A 24,547-nucleotide genomic window follows, 5' to 3' on the forward strand; every position below is an offset into this window, starting at 1 on the left:
TGTAAAATATGCCAATGTTTTTTCAGTATATACTGTATGAATTTGTGGTCACTTGAATATTTTGTGATGAAGTTGACATGCTTAGGATATTGTTCGCTGGACACTTTTGTCTTATTTATCAGCAATTGTGGTCTCGGTATTTTCTTGACCGCATCAGTAGTTTTCCTGATTAGTTGAATTGGATACCCTCTTTCCCGAAATCTGTGTCCAATTGACTTACATTCTATTTGAAACATTTCATCCTGGCTGCAATTTCTTTTCGCTCTTAACATTTCACCTCTGGGAATATTTTGGATAACACTTTGTCTATGGCTACTAGTTGCATGCAGTATAGAGTTTACTGCAGTTTCTTTCCTAAAGGTGCAGGTTTCGATGTTGTTTGACACAATGTTAATCTTAAGATCTAAAAAAGTAATTTCTGCTGCATCCATATGTCCTGTAAACTTAATATCAAAGGTGTTATCATTAAGGTAAAGCATAAATGCTGCAAAATCTTCTTTACTGCCTTCCCAAATCGCCAGGACATCATCAATATACCTTTTCCACCTGATAATGTTGTGCTTGAACGGATTGTTCTGAAAAATATATTTTTCCTCAAAGTAGGCCATGAATAGGTTGGCCAAAGAGGGCGCATATTTCGCCCCCATCGCAATCCCTTTAATTTGCGAGTAATAGTCACCATTGAAAAGGAACTGATTGTGTGTAAGTGTAAATTCCAAAAAACTTTTAATCATCTGTACATGTGTATAGTGTGAAGCAGAGTAGGTTCTGAAGCTAAAATCAATCGTATCCAGGGCTAGTTGGTGTTGAATTGAAGTATAGAGGGCTTCCACATCTAGAGTCACTAAATAGTATGTGGGTTTCCAGATAGTCCCTTGTAATATTTGCAACGTATGTGTTGTGTCTTTAATATATGCTGGGATTTCCGGTACCAAATGTTTAATACTACTGTCTATATAGTCAGCGAGTGCTTCGGTAGCTCCTCCCTGGCCACTCATGATTGGTCGAACTGTTGGGAGAGTGAGAAACGGCTTGTGGACCTTGGGTAAAAAATAAATTGTTGGCATAAGTGGTTTGGAAATCGATAAAAACGCTTTTTCATCATCTGAAAGTAGTCCTTGGTGATACCAAAACTGAAGTAAAGTTTGTAATTCTTGTGAAGTTAGTAATGTGGGGTTAGTAATAAGTTTCTCATAACATCCAGGCGTGGTTAAATGTTCCATTGACATTTTAATGTAATCTGATTTATTCAGAATGACAATGTTGCCTCCTTTGTCAGCCTCTTTAATAATGATTGAGCTGTCTTCACATAAATCTTGTAGTGCCTGTCTTTCCAACTTGGTAAGATTCTGTTTCCTGCTGCAACAATTTTGTTGAAATCCATCTAGGTGTTTATGAATTTCCTTGGTGATTGCCTTGTAAAAGATATCAATGACATTGTCTCCAGCAATAGGTGGCATGAATTTCGATCTATTCTTATGTTCCTTAATATCCATATTTCGTTGATGAATGCCGAGTTCTACTTGAATATCACTGACAGTTTTAGATCCCTCTTCCATGAGGTTGGAAAGTAAGTGTATATTTTCTATTTCTTGAATACTTTTAGAACTGGTGGCTGGGAGTTGCTCTAAAGGTCTATACATTTCGACTTTATTATGAAAGAATTTTTTAAGTTTGAGTTTTCTTGAAAATTTGTAAAGGTCAATTTGAAGTTCAGTCATATCAGATGTAGCATACGGTGCAAATGAAAGCCCATGATTAAGTACAGATTGTTGTAGTGATGAGAGGTGTTTATCAGACAAATTGATGACTAGACTTTTAGTATAGATTTCGGTTTGGTTTTCTTGAAACTGGATCTGGTGAGTCTTTTGTTTGTATCTTTCTCGTCCTCTCCTCCTTGCTCCTCTTCCTCTTCCTCCTCTGAAATTTATTAAATTAGAAAGATTATGCAAGAAAGAAATCAACAAGTATTGGGAACAAGTATCACTCAAAAACTATATACAGCAAGACATTATACCGAGAGGATTAAGAATTTTAATTTTCCCCGACTTCGTACATAAAGATGATCAGGATCTGGCAGCTGACTGGGAAAGTAATATCACAGCCAGCTCGGAGAATATGATGAAAATTTTGGTCATACATGCTGAACGCGAGCATACTCGAGTACTTAAAGAAATTGACAAACTAAAAATTGAAATCACAGAAATGAGTAACCCAGAAAGTTCAAAGGTTAAAAACTATGCCAAAATGAATGAGATTTTAGTCGAATATCAAGATGAAATCAAGTTACGTAAATTCAGGAAATTTTATAGAGATGAAAAGGACTATCTAAATGATAGAGTATACACCTATCAACCTAAATATGATGGGGACCAATCACAAATAGTCACGCCTACAGCGTCACCCGTCACATCTGACACAGACTCAGAAATTGAAACCACTACTAACCCTAACATTGAGGGAGAACAGATTAATGCAGAAGGGTCTCGTCATTTCAGACGAGGCTTTCTGGCAGAAATTAAAAGATATAAGAAAGGTAACCAATCTACCTATAACTCTCAAAATAAACAAGTCCGATTCTTTAAAAATGTCCCTTTAGGACGCAAAAATCTACCTACTCCAACAACCTCAGAGGAGGAAGAGGAAGAGGAGCAAGGAGGAGAGGACGAGAAAGATACAAACAAAAGACTCACCAGATCCAGTTTCAAGAAAACCAAACCGAAATCTATACTAAAAGTCTAGTCATCAATTTGTCTGATAAACACCTCTCATCACTACAACAATCTGTACTTAATCATGGGCTTTCATTTGCACCGTATGCTACATCTGATATGACTGAACTTCAAATTGACCTTTACAAATTTTCAAGAAAACTCAAACTTAAAAAATTCTTTCATAATAAAGTCGAAATGTATAGACCTTTAGAGCAACTCCCAGCCACCAGTTCTAAAAGTATTCAAGAAATAGAAAATATACACTTACTTTCCAACCTCATGGAAGAGGGATCTAAAACTGTCAGTGATATTCAAGTAGAACTCGGCATTCATCAACGAAATATGGATATTAAGGAACATAAGAATAGATCGAAATTCATGCCACCTATTGCTGGAGACAATGTCATTGATATCTTTTACAAGGCAATCACCAAGGAAATTCATAAACACCTAGATGGATTTCAACAAAATTGTTGCAGCAGGAAACAGAATCTTACCAAGTTGGAAAGACAGGCACTACAAGATTTATGTGAAGACAGCTCAATCATTATTAAAGAGGCTGACAAAGGAGGCAACATTGTCATTCTGAATAAATCAGATTACATTAAAATGTCAATGGAACATTTAACCACGCCTGGATGTTATGAGAAACTTATTACTAACCCCACATTACTAACTTCACAAGAATTACAAACTTTACTTCAGTTTTGGTATCACCAAGGACTACTTTCAGATGATGAAAAAGCGTTTTTATCGATTTCCAAACCACTTATGCCAACAATTTATTTTTTACCCAAGGTCCACAAGCCGTTTCTCACTCTCCCAACAGTTCGACCAATCATGAGTGGCCAGGGAGGAGCTACCGAAGCACTCGCTGACTATATAGACAGTAGTATTAAACATTTGGTACCGGAAATCCCAGCATATATTAAAGACACAACACATACGTTGCAAATATTACAAGGGACTATCTGGAAACCCACATACTATTTAGTGACTCTAGATGTGGAAGCCCTCTATACTTCAATTCAACACCAACTAGCCCTGGATACGATTGATTTTAGCTTCAGAACCTACTCTGCTTCACACTATACACATGTACAGATGATTAAAAGTTTTTTGGAATTTACACTTACACACAATCAGTTCCTTTTCAATGGTGACTATTACTCGCAAATTAAAGGGATTGCGATGGGGGCGAAATATGCGCCCTCTTTGGCCAACCTATTCATGGCCTACTTTGAGGAAAAATATATTTTTCAGAACAATCCGTTCAAGCACAACATTATCAGGTGGAAAAGGTATATTGATGATGTCCTGGCGATTTGGGAAGGCAGTAAAGAAGATTTTGCAGCATTTATGCTTTACCTTAATGATAACACCTTTGATATTAAGTTTACAGGACATATGGATGCAGCAGAAATTACTTTTTTAGATCTTAAGATTAACATTGTGTCAAACAACATCGAAACCTGCACCTTTAGGAAAGAAACTGCAGTAAACTCTATACTGCATGCAACTAGTAGCCATAGACAAAGTGTTATCCAAAATATTCCCAGAGGTGAAATGTTAAGAGCGAAAAGAAATTGCAGCCAGGATGAAATGTTTCAAATAGAATGTAAGTCAATTGGACACAGATTTCGGGAAAGAGGGTATCCAATTCAACTAATCAGGAAAACTACTGATGCGGTCAAGAAAATACCGAGACCACAATTGCTGATAAATAAGACAAAAGTGTCCAGCGAACAATATCCTAAGCATGTCAACTTCATCACAAAATATTCAAGTGACCACAAATTCATACAGTATATACTGAAAAAACATTGGCATATTTTACACCTAGATTCTGATTTGATATCGTATATTACTGATCGACCCAGTATTATCTTTACCAAGGCAAAGACTTTGAGGAAGATCCTCAGTCCCTCTTTCCTTAAACCTGACCCAATTGGACAGGCAAATTGGCTTACTACAAGCACAAAGCCAGCAGGCTTTTACAAGTGCGGGACATGCAATTTTTGCCATCATGCTTTAGCACCTACAAAAATCTTTAGTTGCCATAATGGACTTCAAACCAAAATATTTGACTTTATTAATTGTCGTACAAAATTTGTTATCTATGGTATCTTATGTGTATGTCAGAAAATGTATATTGGCAGCACGATCAGAGAAGTCCGTTTCAGGATTCGAGAACACCTCAACAATCTTAGTAGCCAGGATATTAGACTTCCTTTAGCTTCCCATTGGCAGAAGCATCATCAACTGGATAATATTAAAGACATCAAATTCATTGGACTCAAACACATCCAACAACATCCGAGAGGTGGTAACAGAGAATTGACCCTACGACAACAGGAAGCAAGAATGATTTGTAAATTACGTTGCCTGTCACTTGGTTTGAACCAAGACCATGAATTGAATGTGTTTCTATAATTTGTACGAATTTAATGCTAAAAAACAGACAATCAAACCCATGCAAACCGATACAGCTTACCGACTATGCCCGAGGCATTTATATTCAGCCTAGTGACCCCACTCTGTGAGAAGTCACTGTTTATATTTGTCCCAACAGCCCAACCGGCAGTTATTTGCATGTCTGCACGCTGATTCGAGCGCACCACATTTATTTTGATTTCTTAATTGAGGTTGATATTTAGCACCAACTATCCAATATCCGCACCTAACATAGGATTAGAATTAGTACGGATTATTTCAGTTTTCTTTCTGTTGATGTCAAAGCTGTACACAGTATTAACATCAAAATATCTATATGTAATTAAGTCGCTGCAAAAATATTGCCGTAAATGAATGAGCTTCCGCATAGGAAGCTTTCCTCAAACGTCTGTTTTATGCATTTCCGGCTTGTAAGGAGTATCCAAGCAACAGGGTCAGATGACTACATCACCTGACCTAACCCGGGAAGGTTACTATAGTAACCCCCGGATTGTGCCGATGCCTTCAGTATTGAGAAACAACCGGCCATTGAGCACATCAACTTTTGGAGCGTATGCCGGTAAGCCAGTTCTACGCCCTAACGATACCAAACGAAAAGCTTATGCAGCACGTTCCTTATAACAAGTGTTTAAATACGTTGTCATATCCATGTTACAGATTACGGCCGAATTTAAAGGCAAGGCACGCTAAAAACGTGCGTTACATTTCAATTATACTGCAACAGCGGCATATCAGTCGAACGACAACTACCTCTTGATTGCAAGACTGGTAATTATAGTTTCCATACTTTTCACAAATTAGATGTTAAACTTACTAGCAATGCAGACTTTTGAACTAAAATATGTGTCATATTATACCAAGTCTTTATAACTTACAGACCCTGTCCAGTCAAGCATGTAGAAATCACTAAATCTCTCAACTACTGAAAGTTGAATCAAGTATTAGGAAACCTCAATCATATTTAAGGTATGGATAGATTCATTTATCCCTATTTTAGGAAATAGAACAATCAATTGCATATATTATCTCTAACGGTATGTTTTTATTTCTTTCTATTTCTCCTTTCTCTCCTGTTTTTTCTTGTTTTTTGACCCACTACCTCTGACGTTGGTTGTTTCGATTTCAAGCCAAGGTTCAATAATTATAGATTAATGCAAATGGTAAACTACATTTGTATGCCCTGAGGACGACCTCTTTGGTTGAAACACGTGTTGGCATGTTTTGGCAAATTCTTGGCTTTTCTTTAATGTGAAATACGCTGCGCAATTGCATATAAATTGTGTGTGTTTTGGCGAATAAGCCTATCTCAAACAATGTGATTCATTCAAGTTTTGGTTTTTGAAGTACTCAACAAATATGCTGCGCAATTGCATATAAATTGTGGGTGTTTTATTGATTGCATATAAATTGCTCTGTGTAATTCATCCAAGTTCAGACTCATTCAACACAATTGATGTGTTACACTTTACCTGTGAATGAACAACTTTGCTCTTTGTTACTAATAAACCAGTAGAATATCTCTGTGATTAATTCCCCATCATTCTTGTTTAAATTTTGCACATCAGTGGCTTTACGTTGGTTACCAAGCGCAGCCTGTGTAGATAGTAATTCACAATAATTTGATATACTTCAAGGTGATAGTGGCAGATCATCTCACTACCTACACGACAGCAGCTCAACCACAATTTTACTTCACTTCCTTTCATGAAAATCCAGTTGTGCGCATTCCTGACTAGGGCTTCACTTCCACATACCGTATTTTCAGTATACTCAGATTGTAATTGTTTATTCTGGTACTAAATAAAATTAAACCTTTAAACTCAAAACCTACAAAAAACACGTTGGGGTAAACAGTGTTTACCTCTGGCAGTGGCTAAAAACCTGTTCACCTGCAGGATATCCGAGGCCGTGAATGATGCTGCTCCTAGAACTGCAGGACCAAGTCCCTTTTATAGCCATCTTTGAAAATAAATCTCCCTATCCTGGGTGGTGCCACCTTTTCCCCAACCTTTCCTTTTGGAAGTAGCACCTGTCCTCTATCATAAAGCATCTTCTCAGAGCCTCCCTAGCCCATTCACTGTTGTTTTGCTTTTGAGCAGAGTTCCCAACGTTAGTTCCTCAGTCCAGCTTAACCTAAAATGGAAAATTAATCTGAGTGGCGTGTGGATGGTAAAAAAGTCCCCTGCTTGTGTTTCTCGCAACCTGAATGGGTAGCTACCAAAGCATTCCCTTCCAACACTGCCTGTGGTTGCTACACGGCCTCTTCTGGGAACTCCCCTCAATTGAATACTTCTTCAGCAACTTCATGTTTGCCTCATGTGGCTTTACACAAACCACATGTGCAAGGGTCACTGTTTCTGTTGTTCTACAAGTGTTGAGACCATGAATTGTTAAGGCATTATGGGAATGGTGAGATGTTTGAGTTGTAGGCGAGAGTGATGGGTGCAACAGGCAGTGCATACCGGTTACTACACATGCTCAGGTGCCTCTGCAACAGCACCTTCCCCCGACCCTCTCCCATAACTTACCTTTACAGTTCCAGCTTTAGTAGCTTCCACTCATCCACAGGTGGCCTCTGTTGCCAAAGGTAGGACCTTTATATCTTTATAGTAATCAAAAGTGAAATATCAAGATTCCGGAATCCTGAGACCTCGGTGGAGGCAAGCAGACCCTCCCACACCCAACACTGCACCGAGTCCTTCTCTAGCACCTACTCCATCATCTTTCCCTTCTGCCCCAACGTCTGATTGCATGCACACAGAGCCGGCCTTAGGGGGGGGGGCGAGCCGGGCGACCGTCCGGGGTGGCACTCCCCCCAGAGCGCCTTTTGTCCCTGCCACGCCAGCTCGGGGGAGTCTTTCAAGAGCTCCCTCGAGTTGGCGTTGTGGGACAAGGCGCAGCAGGCGGTCTTTTACTGTAAAAGGTGCCCACGGCGGTGGGTGCATTTAAATGCGCCCCTCTGCCGTGGACACTTTTCACAAGAAAAGGCGCCATTAGCCCCCCAACACGCCAGCTCCGGGGAGTCTTTCAAGCGCTCCCCCAAGCTGGCGTGGTGGCAGAAGGTGTGGCAGGCGCCACATTGTCATTGAATGAACCCGCGATGGCGGGCTCATTCAAGGACAATGGGGTCCAAACGGCACCTATTTAACCTCCTCACTGGATCGAGGAGGTTAAAAAAAAAAAAGTTGTCCATCCTGGCCCCGCCCCCTTCCGCCCCGCCCTCTGTTAGTCAGGGGGGCGCGGTGGGCGAAGGCGGGGGAGGCGCCAGTTCGCCCAGGGTGCTGCTGGACTTAAGGCCGGCCCTGCATGCACACCCGATGGATGCCACACGCCACACCATGTCACAAGCTTTCCTTGTTCACCATGGAATCCGCCGTTTCCGTGTCAAAGACGCAGCCATCGCCTTATTGTGTGTTAGGCAGGTGATACTTTGTATAGGTTGGATGAATAAAAGAATATTTCAGGAAAATATATTTTTAATTGAACACGTTTTGCAACACCGTACTTATGCAGTGAATTATTTATGCATGGATCGAGTTGGAAAAATAGACGTCAAGAATAAATGTGCATGAATACCATAGACTTATGCATTACAGCTACGGCATGCGTGAGCTATGTACGTGCAGGTTGGAAATGGCTTGAATCCCTAATTCAGTCATCAATTGTAACCTGACAGGATTATAAATGATGCATGTTGTAGTTTACGCCCGCAAGTGTGTGCTTTTGTGAATAGGCCCCAAATTGGCAACAAATGCCGGACAGGCCGTGAGAAAGCTGGGCATTAAGGCCAGCAGACTTGGGTTTCCTCATTGCCCTGTAATGGCACTGCAACAAATTATTCCACTCATGGTGGGAAAGGCAGGTTTCCAATGGGGCACAGTGAACGGGCTTTCTGGAGCGATGCGAGTCCCGCTAAGACATGCTCCGATCCGAACGCTTTATTTCCTCTAAGAAGTTAAAGAGCTTTGCATTGCAGCTCAACGATACGTGTAAAGTGAGAGCTAAAAGTCCTCTCTTACTGTCAATGCCTCCTGTTGCTGAGCTGGGCTGTCTTGTTCTCAGAAACCATACCAGCATGACCAACTGGGCAAAAGGTGAGCCCTCACTGGCCCTGATTATCAGTAACAGAAAAAACCTCTCTGTAATTCCTCCTTCAGGCTTGCACAGTGCTGTGCCACCTTTCAAATAGTCAACAAAGATAGGCAGGAGATTTACAAAAGTGTTTTTCAATGGGAAAATCCCCCGGACAAATGCTTAGTATACGAGGCCCTGTACCTCTGCATCTCTGCATCACCATCCAACAACTGGATTAATGGCTACCAGAAATCCTCCAGTGTGAACTCTTACAATGTGTTGCCCTTCTCCTGTGTGTCCATAGGTTAGTTGCGTGTTTTGATTTGTATATTCACGTCATACTTTACCCCCATCTTGCTTGTTTCCAGATGCACTTGTCTTAGTCACCCCTGCTGTGTTCTCAAATCTAGGTGTGCCATCATGTATATGAGTTGTATTACCTTAGTCTATGTATTGCCCAAGGGGGTTTTCAGCCACGATGTGGGTAATTGTTAAGTTGCATGGGGCAGGGGTTGATTTAATTAGATGATCAGCTTATCCTCTTTCTTACTCTCCTTATGGGGGAGAGATATTTTGCATAGAGCATTCATATCTGCCCCATTGCAGATACTCAGTTCCCTAAAGGACTGCTTCAGAGTGTCAAAAAGGCAACCAGAGGAGGAAAAGGATTCTGTGTGGCAACAAATCTCTACTGACTGGCAACCTCTGGCAGGGCTTTCTTGACCACGAGGACACCATCTCTCTGGGCCTCTTGAGACTCACTTTGCGCAACAGCTAGGAGGGCAAAAGTCCCCCTTCAACATGTTGGAAACACCCGGTGCCAAGGAAAGTGGAGGATTGTGTTCCTATCAGGACATAGAACATGATTTTGTAATTTGGGAATAATGACATCATACAGACAACACACACAAACACGCACAATCAGGCACCAGCCAATTGTTGTCTCCTGAGAATCCTCTGCATTTAAAACTCGTTTAATTATTGAATGAGATCATGTATCCTTCCAACTTCTATTATTTTGTTTTGTTAGAAAATATTCAAAGCTACACATGATGTATCTTACTCAACACATCGCTCCCTTCCGACAGACACTGTCATTTCAGATGAACTAATAAGCAAAATAGACGGTCTTTCCTCTATAAATGTCCTTAAGATGAAAAATCTGCTTCATTTTTAGTTTTGGCTATCAGGTGGTGCTTTTCACACCACCTATGAGAAGAAACAAATGCATTTGATTACAGATAGGCAGAAATGGCATATGAGGAGGGACACACAGCTTGTACGTGTTGTTTGGTTATTTGCCAACCCATTGACTGCCCATGGCCATGCTAATCCCTATAGCCATTCCCACCCCAGTTCCTTCACCCTACCCACCCTAAACACCTCTTCATGGGAACTCTTTGAGCTCACCTTATTCAAGCCTTACCATCAAACTTTGGACTCGAAGTGCCTGCCAGTGTTTTATTCAAATCAGTCTTCTGAGGGTAAATGACGTAATTGGAGCTGTAAACAAGCTACTGGTGTAATACAAATGTCTTAACCAGGTCTGCCTTCGGCCACTCGATTTATAAGCCATATGCTTGTCCTTTACTGAAGTCCTAAAGCCAACAGTTCTGGCTTTTCTATAGTTATTAGGCATTTGCCAGGCACTGTTTTTAGATGTACAGACACTTGCACCATTTTGCACCTCCTACCATCAATGGGCAGTTAATACCACTATGGCAGACCCTGGCAAGTGCCTTTCCCATGCATACACAAAAGCCTAAACTGTTGGCATTACTTCTGCTTGTTTTAGTTCGAATCACACTTCCATACGTATTCAAACATTTAAAACAACTTTTAACATGACCACATGCCATTTCTCGAATTGGCTTCTAAGCCCGAAGATAGATACGTTTCAACCTCCATTCGCTACCTATCACTATCTACATTTGCAAACTGCCTAGAATTGTGATTTTTTATCTGTGCTAAGGTAATAAAGCACTTTATTGCGGTTGTGCCGTTTCTTCAATATTCAGGACTGTATTCATAAATGTGGGACAGACTTACCCGGCCCTCTGGGGCAATGCGTACTAATGTGAGCTGTTTGTTTGCCCAAGTGGGCCAGTTGGTTGGGCAAAGTTGGCCAGTTTGATATGTTTCTTCACTGTAGAGCTGATAGTTTTGACCAGTGTTACTAAACAAATATTCTTTACAAGGCCCAATTTGCAACACATTTTACCAAAAACCTCCCCCTTGGGTACTAAGCAAGCAGTCTGTCACAAAGGAATGAATTGCCATTTTGCGACTGTGGACCACTTTTTCATTGGTGCCAGAGACAATGTTATGCCCCAATCCAACCATGGACGACGAATTAGGATCAAGCTGTTCAACCATATCTGTTTCAGTGATGCTATGTACATACTGAATTAATTCACTCTTTGGCTTATCATAGTATGTCATAGTGTAAGTCAGACTCTATTTCAATGGAAATAGGCATGCAACAATTCTAACAGGTCCTGTAGAAAGTACAATAGTCAGGGACCCCATTATGGGAAGATGCTGAAGAAAGGTGTCAAAGCTCACAAGCCTCCAGTGGATCCAAAATGGATTCAACAAATCCTAATACAAATAGGGACAGTTATTTGAGGACATGATGAGAATTTAAGAATATCTTTCAAATAAATTATACGGCTCTCATTTGAGCCTGAAATAATGAGATGCTATGGTTACGTTGGCCTAACAAAATCCTACACAATGAAGGGGCAATAGGGTTGCAGCTCAGGAAAACAAAACCTAAAAATGTGCCCGTTTTGGTTCCTCATGCCACCATAATTCTGTAAACAAACCATAATCCTTCTTGGTACTTTAAACAATTAATCGTCACTGAATATAAATGTATTTCAATATATTCTGTGAAAAACTGTAGCTAAGAGACAGCTAAGGTGAACAAATTAATTGTAACAAAACCCATGAAATTCAGTCGATGTTGGAAGTGTCAACAACCTTAAAGTTTTAATGTCATGTATGATGTAATGTATGTGGTAATTGCTGAGTCCATCAGTGCTCATGCACTGGACAACGTGTGAGGGGCACCGCATGTTAAGGTTGTTGTCATTTCCAACACCAGTCAAATTGTATATGAATCCGGGAAAACATTGTTTCTTCTCAACTGTGTCTCTTAACTAAAATTGTTTTCACTGAATTACATGAGTTTTGTTTTGGAAAGAGCTTTTAACTAAAGAAGAAATCCTGCCAGGAATGGCAAGACTTGTTGTTGGCTTCCCGTGCCGTGAATTCTATCGATCATACGAATTGGGAGGTCCTCCAGAAAACTGAAGATAGAAACAGCCAACAAACCTGTTTGGCATATGTTTTGCTCAGTATGCATTCAAGATCACTTACAAGCAAGACTCCCAAAATACCTTAACAATGTACTTTCACAACATTATATGGAAGACTCAGACTCTCAGGCCTCTTGCTTCCAATGCATGTTTACATCAGGGCAGTTAATCATGCTATCTGGTTTTCTTGATGAAATTAAGGGAGTGTTTCAAGATTCCAGTTGTCTTCATTCTGAGTCTCAGTCTGATAGAGAGAAGTTGAGCAAGGTGCAGATACCTACTATTATGATTCAACTTGCTTCTATCTTCCATCTCCAGCTCTGCAAGAGAGAGTCTTAGAAAGGTGCCATGACTCATTGGTGGCAGGATAAAGAGAGGAGATCACTACTTGTGAATTTCTTTCTCTGCACTCTTGGTGGCCCACCTTAATTCAAGATGTCAAGAAATATATATCTGCTTGTCATCTTTGTACCCAAGTTAAAGTACTGCATCAGTGGCCTTTTGGGTTTCCCTGACTCATAGGAACATCCACCAAATCATAACATTGGTAACTATGGACTTCTTTCTATGATGGCACATGTTCAGCATGTTCCTCAATCACTTCTGCACCTGCTATGGCCAAACCTTTGCTTTCGGCTAGTGTTCAGCTCCATTGCCTGCCTCATAAGATCATCTGTGATTGGAGCTCCCAACATAAATCAAGATTTTGCTCTGCTCAGTTTAGGCAGTTAGGTATTGTGCAGACCTTGTCATCTGGCTTTTATCCCCAAACTAGCGACCCTAATGATACGTTAAATCAGACCCTTGATCAATATTGTAAGTACTAATGCTACCAATTCTAATTGGAATGCCCTACTTTCCACTGTGGAGTTCACCTCCAATAAAGTATACCATTCTTCCACCGCTGTTCCCCGTTTTTCTGTGTGCATGGTTTACATCCCAAATCACCACCTTTTTTTTACTGTTTGAGAGTTTGCCATTCCTGCTGCTCCTACCTCTCTGCAATCTTTGTGCTGCATCCACAAACAGATACTGGAGATTCTGCATAGAGCCTAGCAGGCTGCATCACTGGCCACCAACAAACACCATCAGTCTTCCCCATGCATGATGTTGGTGAGAAGGTGTGGCTTTCCTCATGTTTGTTTACCTTCAAGATCTCTTCTCACTACACCTGGGCCAAGATAGTTAGGGGCCTTTGTTGTAGAAGTAGGAGCTAACCTGTTCATTTGTGTTTGCCACCTACTGTTGGGGTGTGTCTTGTTTTCCATGTTTCACAGCTCAAACCAATGGTTGCGAACCCATTTGTTCCTTGTAGGCCAAAGCCTCCTCCTCCTGTGGATAACTGAATATGAAGTCAAAGCCATTCTTGACTTCTGTCTTTTTCATGGGTATCTTCAGTTTCTGGTTTCCTGGAAGGGTGATCCAATGTCAGATATTTACTGGGGACGTGCACATTTTATTCACACCCTCTGCCTCATTCGAGCCTTTTCTCACAGGTGTCCCTGGAATCCCGGGCTGCAGGGGGTTTACTGTCAGACACCATAGACAAAACCTTGCTGCCTAGTCCATGTATGCTTGATGGACATGCAGGCCCGCAATCTTATCACGGCCCTCTCGAATGTTTTGCTCAGATGGATAGTTTACCTTGATGTACAGTGGGCTATCATCTGTGATTTCATAGGTGTACTCTAGTTTCCAGGGACATCACTGATGGTTAATAAGTGATATTATACGTGATGTTGTCTATGCGCTCAAGGGCTCAGAGTTAAGGAGGCGTAGCTTCTAACACCTGCAGAATTTCAAGATTTTGTTTGAGTTAAGCCATCACCTTAATGTGACTTCAACTTTCACTGAAATGTTCAGAGGACCAGAACAAACCACGACATGTATCTGAACTCATTGAGCCTTTAACGAAGGTCGCAAGAGCAGGGGCCTGCGTAATGATCTGTCGATCCACACGGCTGGATTTGCTAATCTGGTAGTCAAAACTCACTTTCTATTGTAAACAAAAGGTCATATTCCACCTCTCTGGGTTATATCCTTAACCTCTACACAACCCGTGGTGAAATTATGACCCAGAGGCCTGCGTTATACACTTTTCCTGCCTTTTCGAAACAAATTTTAATGTACTGGATCCGGAGGTCCTGTACCGGATCTGCGGATCCAACATAGTCTTGTTTTAGGAATGAATGTTCAGGGGAACATCAGTCAATCAAAATGGCCTCATTGAATGACCTCAGACCCTAACCCAGTAAATCATATTGATTTTGTTTAACCAATCCAATTGCAGTTTATCATTAAAAAATGAATCAGTGAAATTAACTGCCAAAATAAACATAAGCAAAACAATGTAAACACTGGACATATTTGTGTATGTCTGTAGATGAGAGCAAATATTTTCTGTTTGAGAAATAACAGAAGATGCAACTTTTGCACTCCTTTGGCCCCCAAGGACGGAACATCACTGAACTATCCCAAAGAAAATGAGAAGGAATGTTTATTTTTTTTGCCACGTTCCATGCACATTTGTCAAACCGCAGCAAAATTATAAGAATCTAACCATTTACTAGAGTTATCTTAAATCCCTTTCAATACTTCAGTATAATATAGGCCATAGTTTTAAATGACTATTAATTTGTTCCTACAGACTTTTCAATGCAACCTGGTACAACAACATATGGAACTGAGCACTTCTGGTGCAACCAAAACGTTTTTACTAGAAGCCCAAAATGATGACTGTCACTGGCCAAGAATTGCTTCTATGAGCGGATGGAGAACTACTCTTTTACCTTTCATGAATGCCTTTTATATAGTATTTAAAACATGAAGACATTTGGGGATATATCTGTACTTCAGGATTAAGGGGGTTGAATCAGGGCAGCCAACAGAAATTTTTTCTAGAGATGAAATCCATCAATTGTTATGAAGAGTTCAATGTTTTCTTGGTAAGTGTGACAAAATGCCAACGCTCTGCAGAAGTACAGGAATGAGGAGTGGCTAAACTACCTGCTTAGCCCCACACTACTACTAAACCAGCAATGATCCCAATCATAAAGGTAAAACAGACACAGACTGATGGGCATACCTCCTTTGCCTTTTGTGTTAATGTGGGCCGAGGGCAGGCTATACTCTCAGGAGGAATGTGAGGTGATAACAGTAGCAATCCAAACAGCAATAGTACAAGACTAAAAGAATGTCCAATCAAGGTTCGATAAAAATATACCTGCTTTAACCAAACAATCAAAAGAATGCAAATAACTAGCAAAACACCAACGAAAGCCCACCCCTGTGGAAAGAACACAGACAATGCAGAACTGGCAGATTATAGCATTCAAAGGAATTGAACAGAGTTGAAAAGGCAAGCAATTGTGGCAATATCTCTTCAAAGGATATTTCTCTATAGGAAGAAGTGCATAAAGGGGCTTATAAGTCTATACGGTCCCAGAAAGTGGACCAGGAGGACTGGGCCTCTCAACAGTACCTTGGTCTTGATGTTGGGTGGTTTGACAGCATCAATCTGTGCTTCTGTGTGCTGTCTTTGTACTAGAACTGAGGTTGAGAGGCAGAAAGGGCATTGATCCAGGTGATCCAATGTGTTTCGAAGGGTGCACCATTTTTGGCTGGCAATCGAGTCAATTTGAGATGATGCAACCGCTGGGTCGATTCGATGTGTGACACAGGCTTCGAGTGGTTTAAGTCGAGTTTCAAATCAGGATGAGGCAATGTCCTGGTGCTTCAATGAGATGCTCAAATAAGTGGTGAATCAAAGGCTTTCGCACTGGTGAGCTGGCGTTTTAAATGAGGCATCAATGAATGCAGCTGTGGTTTGAACACTGTTCAAAGGCAGTTTGTAGATGTGTGAACAGTATTCCAGCTGCTGTTGAGCTTCTGTTTGATGGGAGTCCCAATTCAGGGTCTCCATGACAAGTTGAATCATTTGTACTCTGCTCTCCCAGTCCAGCGAGTTGGGCTGGAACCTGCAGGAGTTCCTTCACCTCCAGTGAGTGGCTGGTTCCATTGCATCAGAAAGAGAGGAATGCATTGGTCTGCTGCAGTTAACCCCCAATGTAATCAGGGATGATTGGGGAGCACAATTCCCTCTGTCTTGGATAGCACCTGTCTTCTGTTAGAGTAGAGGTATTTTTGTGGTATTTTTGGTTGGTGGTCTTTTTGGTTGGTGGTACCTTTTGGTTAGTGTTTATTTTTGTATTTTGTGGTATAGTGGTGAGCCTAACTTTAGAGTACCACCCGATAATTGTCCTTATACCGGGATCACTAACGGTAAGTACATTCTGGACTTAGCACACTCTTTTTGCTCTTGCAGTATTTTTATTTACTATACCAAATGATGCCCTTTTGGCTTGCATCTCAGAATGTATTTACCATGTAGATGAAATATGAACATTCACACACACATAGCCCTTCTGAAACTCAGTGTATAATAGCCAGTTTGGTTGCTGTCTCATCACACGTGGCAAAGTGAATTACCAGAGGTGCTAATGCAAGCTCACTATTGGTTATCCCGACTGCCCTGTGTTACCATCACAGATAAAAACATGTCATAAAAATTCTGAGATGATTCAACTTTCGAATTGTTATTCTTTATCAGAAGTTAGACATATACAAGATACACAGACTTAATATACAATGCAAAATGTTCACATTGCCTTTACATCAGTTGTTCAGGAATCGAAAATAAACATTTCGCAATTCGCTTGCGTTTTTTTTTCTCTGCAGTGACAGGGCCTTGCTATGCTAGATTTCAACATGTTACTCTTTGCGATAACATCAGCCGTGCCTGCAATGAGTTTCAAAACAGTGTATTTTGGTAAATAGCCAGGGCCCTGTGGAAACTGCGCTTGAGCTTCTAACAAATCTTGTCAGAAACTAAACTTCTATTACATTTGAATTTTGTCACATGAATAACAAAATATAAACACAGTCATGCACATTTACTATTTCACTGTACAGCACCTAAAAAATAGTTATTCACATCTGACAGGTTTATAATGATATTCTCCCCCGCAGTATCCAATACTAAGCATTCACACATTAGCATGGCCCTCAATTACTTAGCTTACCAAAATATTCCTTACGTGTGTGTGTGTGTGTGTGTGTGTGTGTGTGTGTGTTTCCCGAACTGCCAGTGCTCCCGTCTAGCTGCCAGACACTCCCTTCTTAGCTTGGGAAAAGCACATGAGATCCACTGTCAGCGCCTGCCTGTGCACTTCTCCCAAGGTCAGCAAAACTCTTTAGAGACAGCTCCAATCCAAGAACTTGAAGTCAGAGAGCAAGGGAAAAGAACCCCAGCCCAGGAGCCACAGAGAGTGAGAGAGTGAGTCCTCCCTCCTGCCAGACTTTTAAAAATCTCTGAACTAAGGCTGCCCACCATATAGGTCTTACTTACAGAAAATATAGAATTTTACTGCCTTTCTCTGAGATGTCACCTCCCATTGTCATCCAGCCAGCCCTCTAGATAGTTCTGAAGCACATGACCAATCTGCCCGCTTAGAGTGGAACCAAATCGGATGGAAAAGTTACATTTGCCCCGTTTCCTGCTCTGAAAGTCTTTTAAACAATAACTAGTCTTTAGCAGAAAGGATTTCATTCCGCATGTTTTATTCATTGCATTTCCAAGCTAACCCTTTATATAAAAGCCATGAACTGACTTCCAGTGATTATTAGTAGGGCCATATGTTTTATGTTAGATGGATAAGGTAAATTAATATATGTTAATCTCATGTTTTAATTTTGTTGCATCTCATGCCACAAATGTGGTGTTGTGGTGCAAAGTGATAACACCCTGTTAAGCAATCCCCAATTCAAAACCTTCATTTTCTAGCTTGTGTTCTGTGCATTCTCAATATCGACATCTACTGGATTCAGCCTGAGTCTCATACCTGAGTCTCTCACGCTTGTTCACCACGGGGACCAATCCTTTATCCTTGTGGAAATGTGGCACCCTAGTTGAAGTTCAGAATACATTTCCCTACACTTCACCACTTTTGCAGAGGACTTTGGAATGGACAGCACTCTCAACAGGGGTCCAAAGATGTATTCTTCTTGGTGGAAAGAAAAGAATCAAGGAAGGAGTCAGTCGCCTCTCTCATAAAGGCACATTGTCAATGGGGATTGGACAAAAGAAAGCATGCTGTAAGGGGTTCAATCTATGTTGCTGTAACAAGAGGCTCTTGCCTTTGTGCATCATACCTAGAGTGCCTTGTTCGGTAGGAAATTAAAGGGATATGTAGGAAAGAGAGCCCTACAGAACAGCAAGACAGTGGAATCCTCCTTAGAACCCCTTTGCCCTCGCTGGCCATTCCAACTCTGCCCCTTCCCAAACCTGCATATGTCAAAGGCCCTTGTTTGTGAGGTCTTTGTGTGAGGCAGGTCTTTGTTATGTGACTGCCCCTTTCAAGCAAGGTTCCCGGGAGATCTCCTTTGACCTGAGGGGAGGTGTTAACCGTCCTTCTGATGAATCAAAGGAAAATAGCATCCTGGCTCTTGTCTCAGTGGGAGCAGTGTAGACAGCTAGGCTGCCATGAATATGCATTGCCCTCACATATCTGGTCTAGGCTAATAGAGCTGACTCTTATAATTCACCATATCATAACCAGGTATGGCTTATTCTTAGATATGAACCTGCCCCTTCCCCTGAATGATAAGGCAACATTTATTACATTTCGTCCTGGAAGTGCATATGTTAAAATGGTACCACTGGCTGCAGTGACTTTGGGTCACAGCAGCTGTGTGGAATGTACATGTGACCTTTGAATCTGCCCTGCACCACTGACGAGCAGGTGCCGCAGTTGTCAGTAGACAGGTGCAGCCAGGACACATATATGTACTATGCTTTTGGCACAGAGCTTTATGAAAGGAAGGGTTGATTAGCAGACACCCCTTTCAGAAACAAAATTACCTGCATCATTCTTTATTAATAAACAACAGAAAAGCTAAGGCTTTCACACCATTGCAGATGGCAAACCATCACAATGAGGGACTTCAGTTTAGCCTTTGGAGGTGCATCGTAAGGATGAATCTATTTATTTGTTGGTGTTTTACAAGGTACCACACACCACTCAACAGCCCGGTTAGAGTGACAAGGTATGCAAGGGAATGATTGCAGTAGACGAATTAGTGGGACAAGACACAAGGACAATGTCATGGCTTAATAAAAGGTTGCAGTCCACTTCCCAAAAAGAAGGATGTGATAGCTGGAGGAGAGTGAGAATCTATCTGCACTGGAGTAGAGTAGATTATTTGTTCAAGTGACATTCTGGACTCATGAAGACTCTGTGCCACTGGAACCATATGGACACAAATCATTTCACAGCTAGTTTGAGAGCTGTTTTCTGGCCTTGTTTAAGGGTTTGCAGAAGAGGATGAGTTCAACTCCTTCAAGAACTTCAAGTGGGCCTTTTGCCATCAAATCTTGCCAGAGGTTGTTCAGCTAAGAGACTTTTCACCATAGTACCTTTTGTTGAAAGGTTATAGGCAATAGTTTCCACTTTGCAGCTTTAAGTCAACAGTGCGGATCACAGTCCTGGGATGACTTGTCAGGTACTTTGTGCCATTCAACCACAATGTGCTGTGACCCATGAAAAGGGATTGCTGCATGGATGTGATGAGGTCAAATATTTTCAACCAAAGGGCATGTCTGCCTGTTTGCTTTGGGAGCTGTCCTAGTGGTTTGTGATCCTTTTTGGGAAGCCCTGTGTGCACACTATTGGCATTGCCAGAGATGACAATTCTGAGGCACAGAACGCACCCACGTTTATTTATTTAAACATTTGTGTAACACCCAGACCCACAGGTATCACAGCGCTTGTACAGGGCAGTAAAGAACACTTTACAGATCATTAAGTTAGTAAGAAGTAGTTCGGGCAACGTAGGAGACAGTTCATGCTTAAAGTGTTAGTCATACCTATTGAATAACCAAGTTTTCAACAGTTGCTTGAATGCTGGGTAGGAGGGCTCATTTCTTAAGTGTGGAGCTAAGGCGTTCCACAGCGCGGGGGCCAAAGCGGTACATAGGAAGCCTCTATATTGAGCATCTCCACTTGTAGATGTCTGCTCTTTCTCATGATGTTCATTTACGAAATGAATCACAGAGAAGCTTTGAATGAGATGCCCAACTTCCTAGATATACTTACTGGTATTATGCTGTGTGCTCCAGAGACAGTAACTGAAGGGTAGATAATCCTGGTTGAGCAGGCCTAATAGTAACAACACGTTTTCATATGGATCGCCCACAAAATGAAGCACTATGGAAATTCCATGATCAGAATATGGAACTACAGACCTATAGAAGGATGTTGAAAAACATCATAGGAGATAAGAGCTGCAAGATGCAATAAAGTAATTTCACTGAACGGATTGTATTGCTGGTTATGATCTATGTGACCTGTTGGAAACATCTAAAGAACACACAGCGGCTTGACAATAGTGCAGTAACTGTCCACCACTCAGACACTTACTGTCTTGGCCCAGTTGGAGTGCCCTGAGTATTGTGAGATTATTTGCAGTTTTGGGGCCACACAGATGCACGGTTATATATTTAGTTGTTTTTTTTATAACACGTTTAATACCTGCGTTCGGTTTCTAAGCGGGGATCCGGGATTTGAACCTCTGTTGCTCTGCGGGGTCTTGCTTTCAACAACAGCGCGTTGCCCCTGGTCTATCCCCGGTGTTTGCACTCTTTTGGTGGTCATGTATAAAACATTGAATTTGCACTTGCTTTTGCTTTTCATAGATATTCCTTCACCCCAGATTTGTACTTCTTGCTATAAAGGAGTCAGTGGGCCTCATTATAAGTTTGCCGGTCCGGGAACTAAAGCACCGGTAAGCATTCCACTATCGTAGTTCCCGGACCGGCAAACTACGAGTTGTGCTCGCGGTGCCTTTCTGCCCGCGAGGTCGGACATGGCGGGTAGAAAGGCACCCACGAGCACAGCATGTCGGATGCACCGGCACCGTTACAAACAATGTCGGTGCATCTGACCTCCACATTGGGAATGGGGAGCATCTTTTTTCCGGCACCTGCAAATGGGCAATTACCGGGTCCGGCAGGGCCATAATGACCTGGTAATTGCCGATTAGCCGGTGCTCTGGAAAATTTGCAGGTTTGGTGGCAGCCTGCCTGTTTTACCGGCAAGGCTAGCGCCAAACCTGTAATGAGGCCCAGTGTCTAGTCAGTGACATGCTGAGGATGAGTGTTTCTCCCACATTATATCCGCAGATATTGGCGGAAATAGATAAATGGAATAAAGCTCAACAGGTGTAGGTCCTATATTTGGGAATCGTCTGGCCATAGACATAGCCATCATTAGTTGGCCCTTGCAAATAAGCATTGTAGGCCGCAACTTCATTATGGAGGTACTGTTATGATTTATCACCATTTTTATTACTATTGCATTTCATTTGTATGCATGAAAATGTAGCTCATCAGTTTACCCTGTACAGGTGACCCACCTGACCTACCACAGTGTTAGTGTTACTTAGTCTGAGGCTGATGACCACACAAAGGTTGATGATAAAACTGAAGTCATTCATTCATTCATTCCTTCATTCCTTCATTCATTCATTCATTCATAAAAGGAATGCACACTTTCCCATTCCAGGCTTGGTTGCTTCTCGTCGTGCACTCGGACAGTGTTCTTTTTGTAAGTGCACACACGCTTCGTGGGACGCAGTGATGTTTCAGCTGCCTGCGTTTTCCAGACTCTTCGGAGAAGATGTGGATCAGGGCAACGCCCTACCAGTGCCACTGCTGGGCTAATTAGTATCCTGCTTGAATGGTCTCAAGGAAGCCGTGAGTTTGCGGTCTGCCTTTTAATGACACATAGAATTGTGCAGCCCGCCCGCGGATGCTGCTAAGTGCTTGTCCTTGATGAGTTCAGAACGAGTTATGAGCAGAAAGCCGTGAATCATTGAGTCTCTGAGCGCCACCGATTCCTTCAGTCAACACAACACGCACACGAAAGAGAACCACAGCACAGACAAGGGCGGTAGTACTGCAATACGGTCTTTGTGGGAGGGGTTTGACAAACAAAAAGAGATGTCATATGTGTAAGCACAGCTGGTTTACATAGGGGTCCCCAAAGATGGACAGTATCAGATCAACTTTGAGACTGTAGACATAAAAGAAAATGGCTTCCTCAGCAGGTAGCAGGTGCCATTGACGCCTCTCTTTGATACAACCATTGGCAGTGGCTCTGGCCAGGATCGTTCCAGCCCACCTTCTGCTTATGCTCATAGTCTCTCAGTGGCAGGATGCTGTCTGCAATATCTTCTTCCAACCCTCGTGAAGACCACTGGCAACCGCGCCCTCCTGTGCCACTTGTATGCTGATCACAAAGGCCAACTAAAACCAGGCCTGAGAAACCTGCCTGCCACTGTACCACGAATGGTGCAAAACTGTTCAAACTAAAAAGGCTTCCAACCAGAAATAGTGTTCATTAACTCAGCAAGACGATGCAACACAACACAGGTTCGAATCCTGATCCTGCGCTTAGAGACCACTGGCTGGTATTTATAATGAACAATAAATATTTGAACAAAGCACGTTATAAATGAACAATAAAATAATTAAAATAAAACATTCACATCCATCTCATGCCTTCTCCCATCCTTGAAATACAGCACCAAGGTTATCACCCAAAATTCAGGAAGGAGGTTTGATGTCTAGACTGGTTACATTGCAAATGTATCTCATTTACCTCTGCCAGGGCGACCTCTTTAAAGACCATTTTGTGTCTCTTTGCACATTTGCTGCCAGCATCAATCTGCACGAATCTTCTTGCTGTGCCATACATTGTTAGGGGACTTCTAGAGATGTTTAGATGGTTTGAGCTGCAAAGCCGAGATTAATAGTAAAGATTACAAACATTGAAAGAATACCTTCCAATGCAGCAGAAAGTGAGGAATGTGAGATAAAGGCAGAGTTGGGTGGTGGGACTGTATAAAGGTATTAGCAAAGGAAAGAGAGTTCTCTGTGTCTTTGAATTTTATACAGATAAGAAGGCACATTCAATTCTGCTGTTAGCTCAGTAAGTGAATGCACCAGCAGTGAGGATCTGTGAATAATCTGCAGGTCACTTGTTTGGATCTGGGTAGGAATAACTCAACATTTCATCCTTCGGAGCTTTCACAAGGACAGTTGAATCGAGTACTTGTAAGATTACATGGCAGATCTGGACCTCTGTAGGTCTGGTGCAGAGTGAATTGGACATCAAGCATGCATAGGCATTCTTTTGTACGTTGAGAGGTTGGTGAAATAACTTCTTTGAGGTATGTCATATATTACAATAGTGGCATTTCATGGAAGGCGTATCTATAAAAGGCATTAATGGCTGACAGAGGCCTTCACATTTTGAGTATACATGATATATTATATCCTTTTGAGTTTCCTTGCTTGAGTATCATTGACAGTGAAGGAGCCCTTTGTTTCCTTTGGCGGCCCGGGAGCCAGTGGTTGAAGTGGGTGGGAGCGGTTGGGAGCGGCGCCCCTCTACTTTTTTCTATTAAGTTTTACTGTTTCTATAATTTTATTTTAAAAATAAACCGCTCCAGAATGGTTTCGTTTTAACTTAAAAGTGTAGGAAGAAGTTGAAACTTGCATTTCAATGCACTGCACTGAACATTCCCCTAAACAGAAGGTGTATTTGTTTAGGGGTTTGTATGGCGTGGGGCAGGGGGTGTGGCGATGGGGTTTGTGGGGAGCAGGGACAGGACAGCAGGGAACATAGTTCCACTATTTGTTTTTGTACACTTCGACCACTGGTGGGAGGTTGGCAAGGAGAAGAGACCACGCCTTCTAACCTTCATCAGCCAGCGGGAGACCCCGCTGCAGCAAAGCCTGCTGCGCAAAAGGGTGCTCAGTTTTGCGCAGAAGGAGCCCCCGTTTCCATTGGTGGCCCGGCAGCTTGGCAGGGAGAAGAGAGCACGCCCGCTAACCTTCATCAGCCAGGGGGAGGCCCCACA

At 41.9% G+C, this 24,547-nt stretch overlaps 1 protein-coding gene and 1 long non-coding RNA gene across 2 annotated transcripts in view; both read left to right on the forward strand.

Annotated features, from left to right (window-relative positions):
• Positions 1-24,547, forward strand: part of LOC138473094 (heparan-alpha-glucosaminide N-acetyltransferase-like) — a 1,171,537-nt gene that overhangs the window by 940,781 nt on the left and 206,209 nt on the right. The window lies entirely within an intron of this gene.
• On the forward strand, positions 5,589-6,687 carry LOC138473725 (uncharacterized). Its single transcript, XR_011268879.1, has 2 exons — positions 5,589-5,936; positions 6,046-6,687. It is a non-coding gene; the product is annotated as an uncharacterized lncRNA (long non-coding RNA).

The sequence above is a fragment of the Ambystoma mexicanum genome, chromosome 8 (assembly GCF_040938575.1).
Source record: "Ambystoma mexicanum isolate Mex_15411 chromosome 8, UKY_AmexF1_1, whole genome shotgun sequence".
Classification (NCBI taxonomy): Eukaryota; Metazoa; Chordata; class Amphibia; order Caudata; family Ambystomatidae; genus Ambystoma; species Ambystoma mexicanum.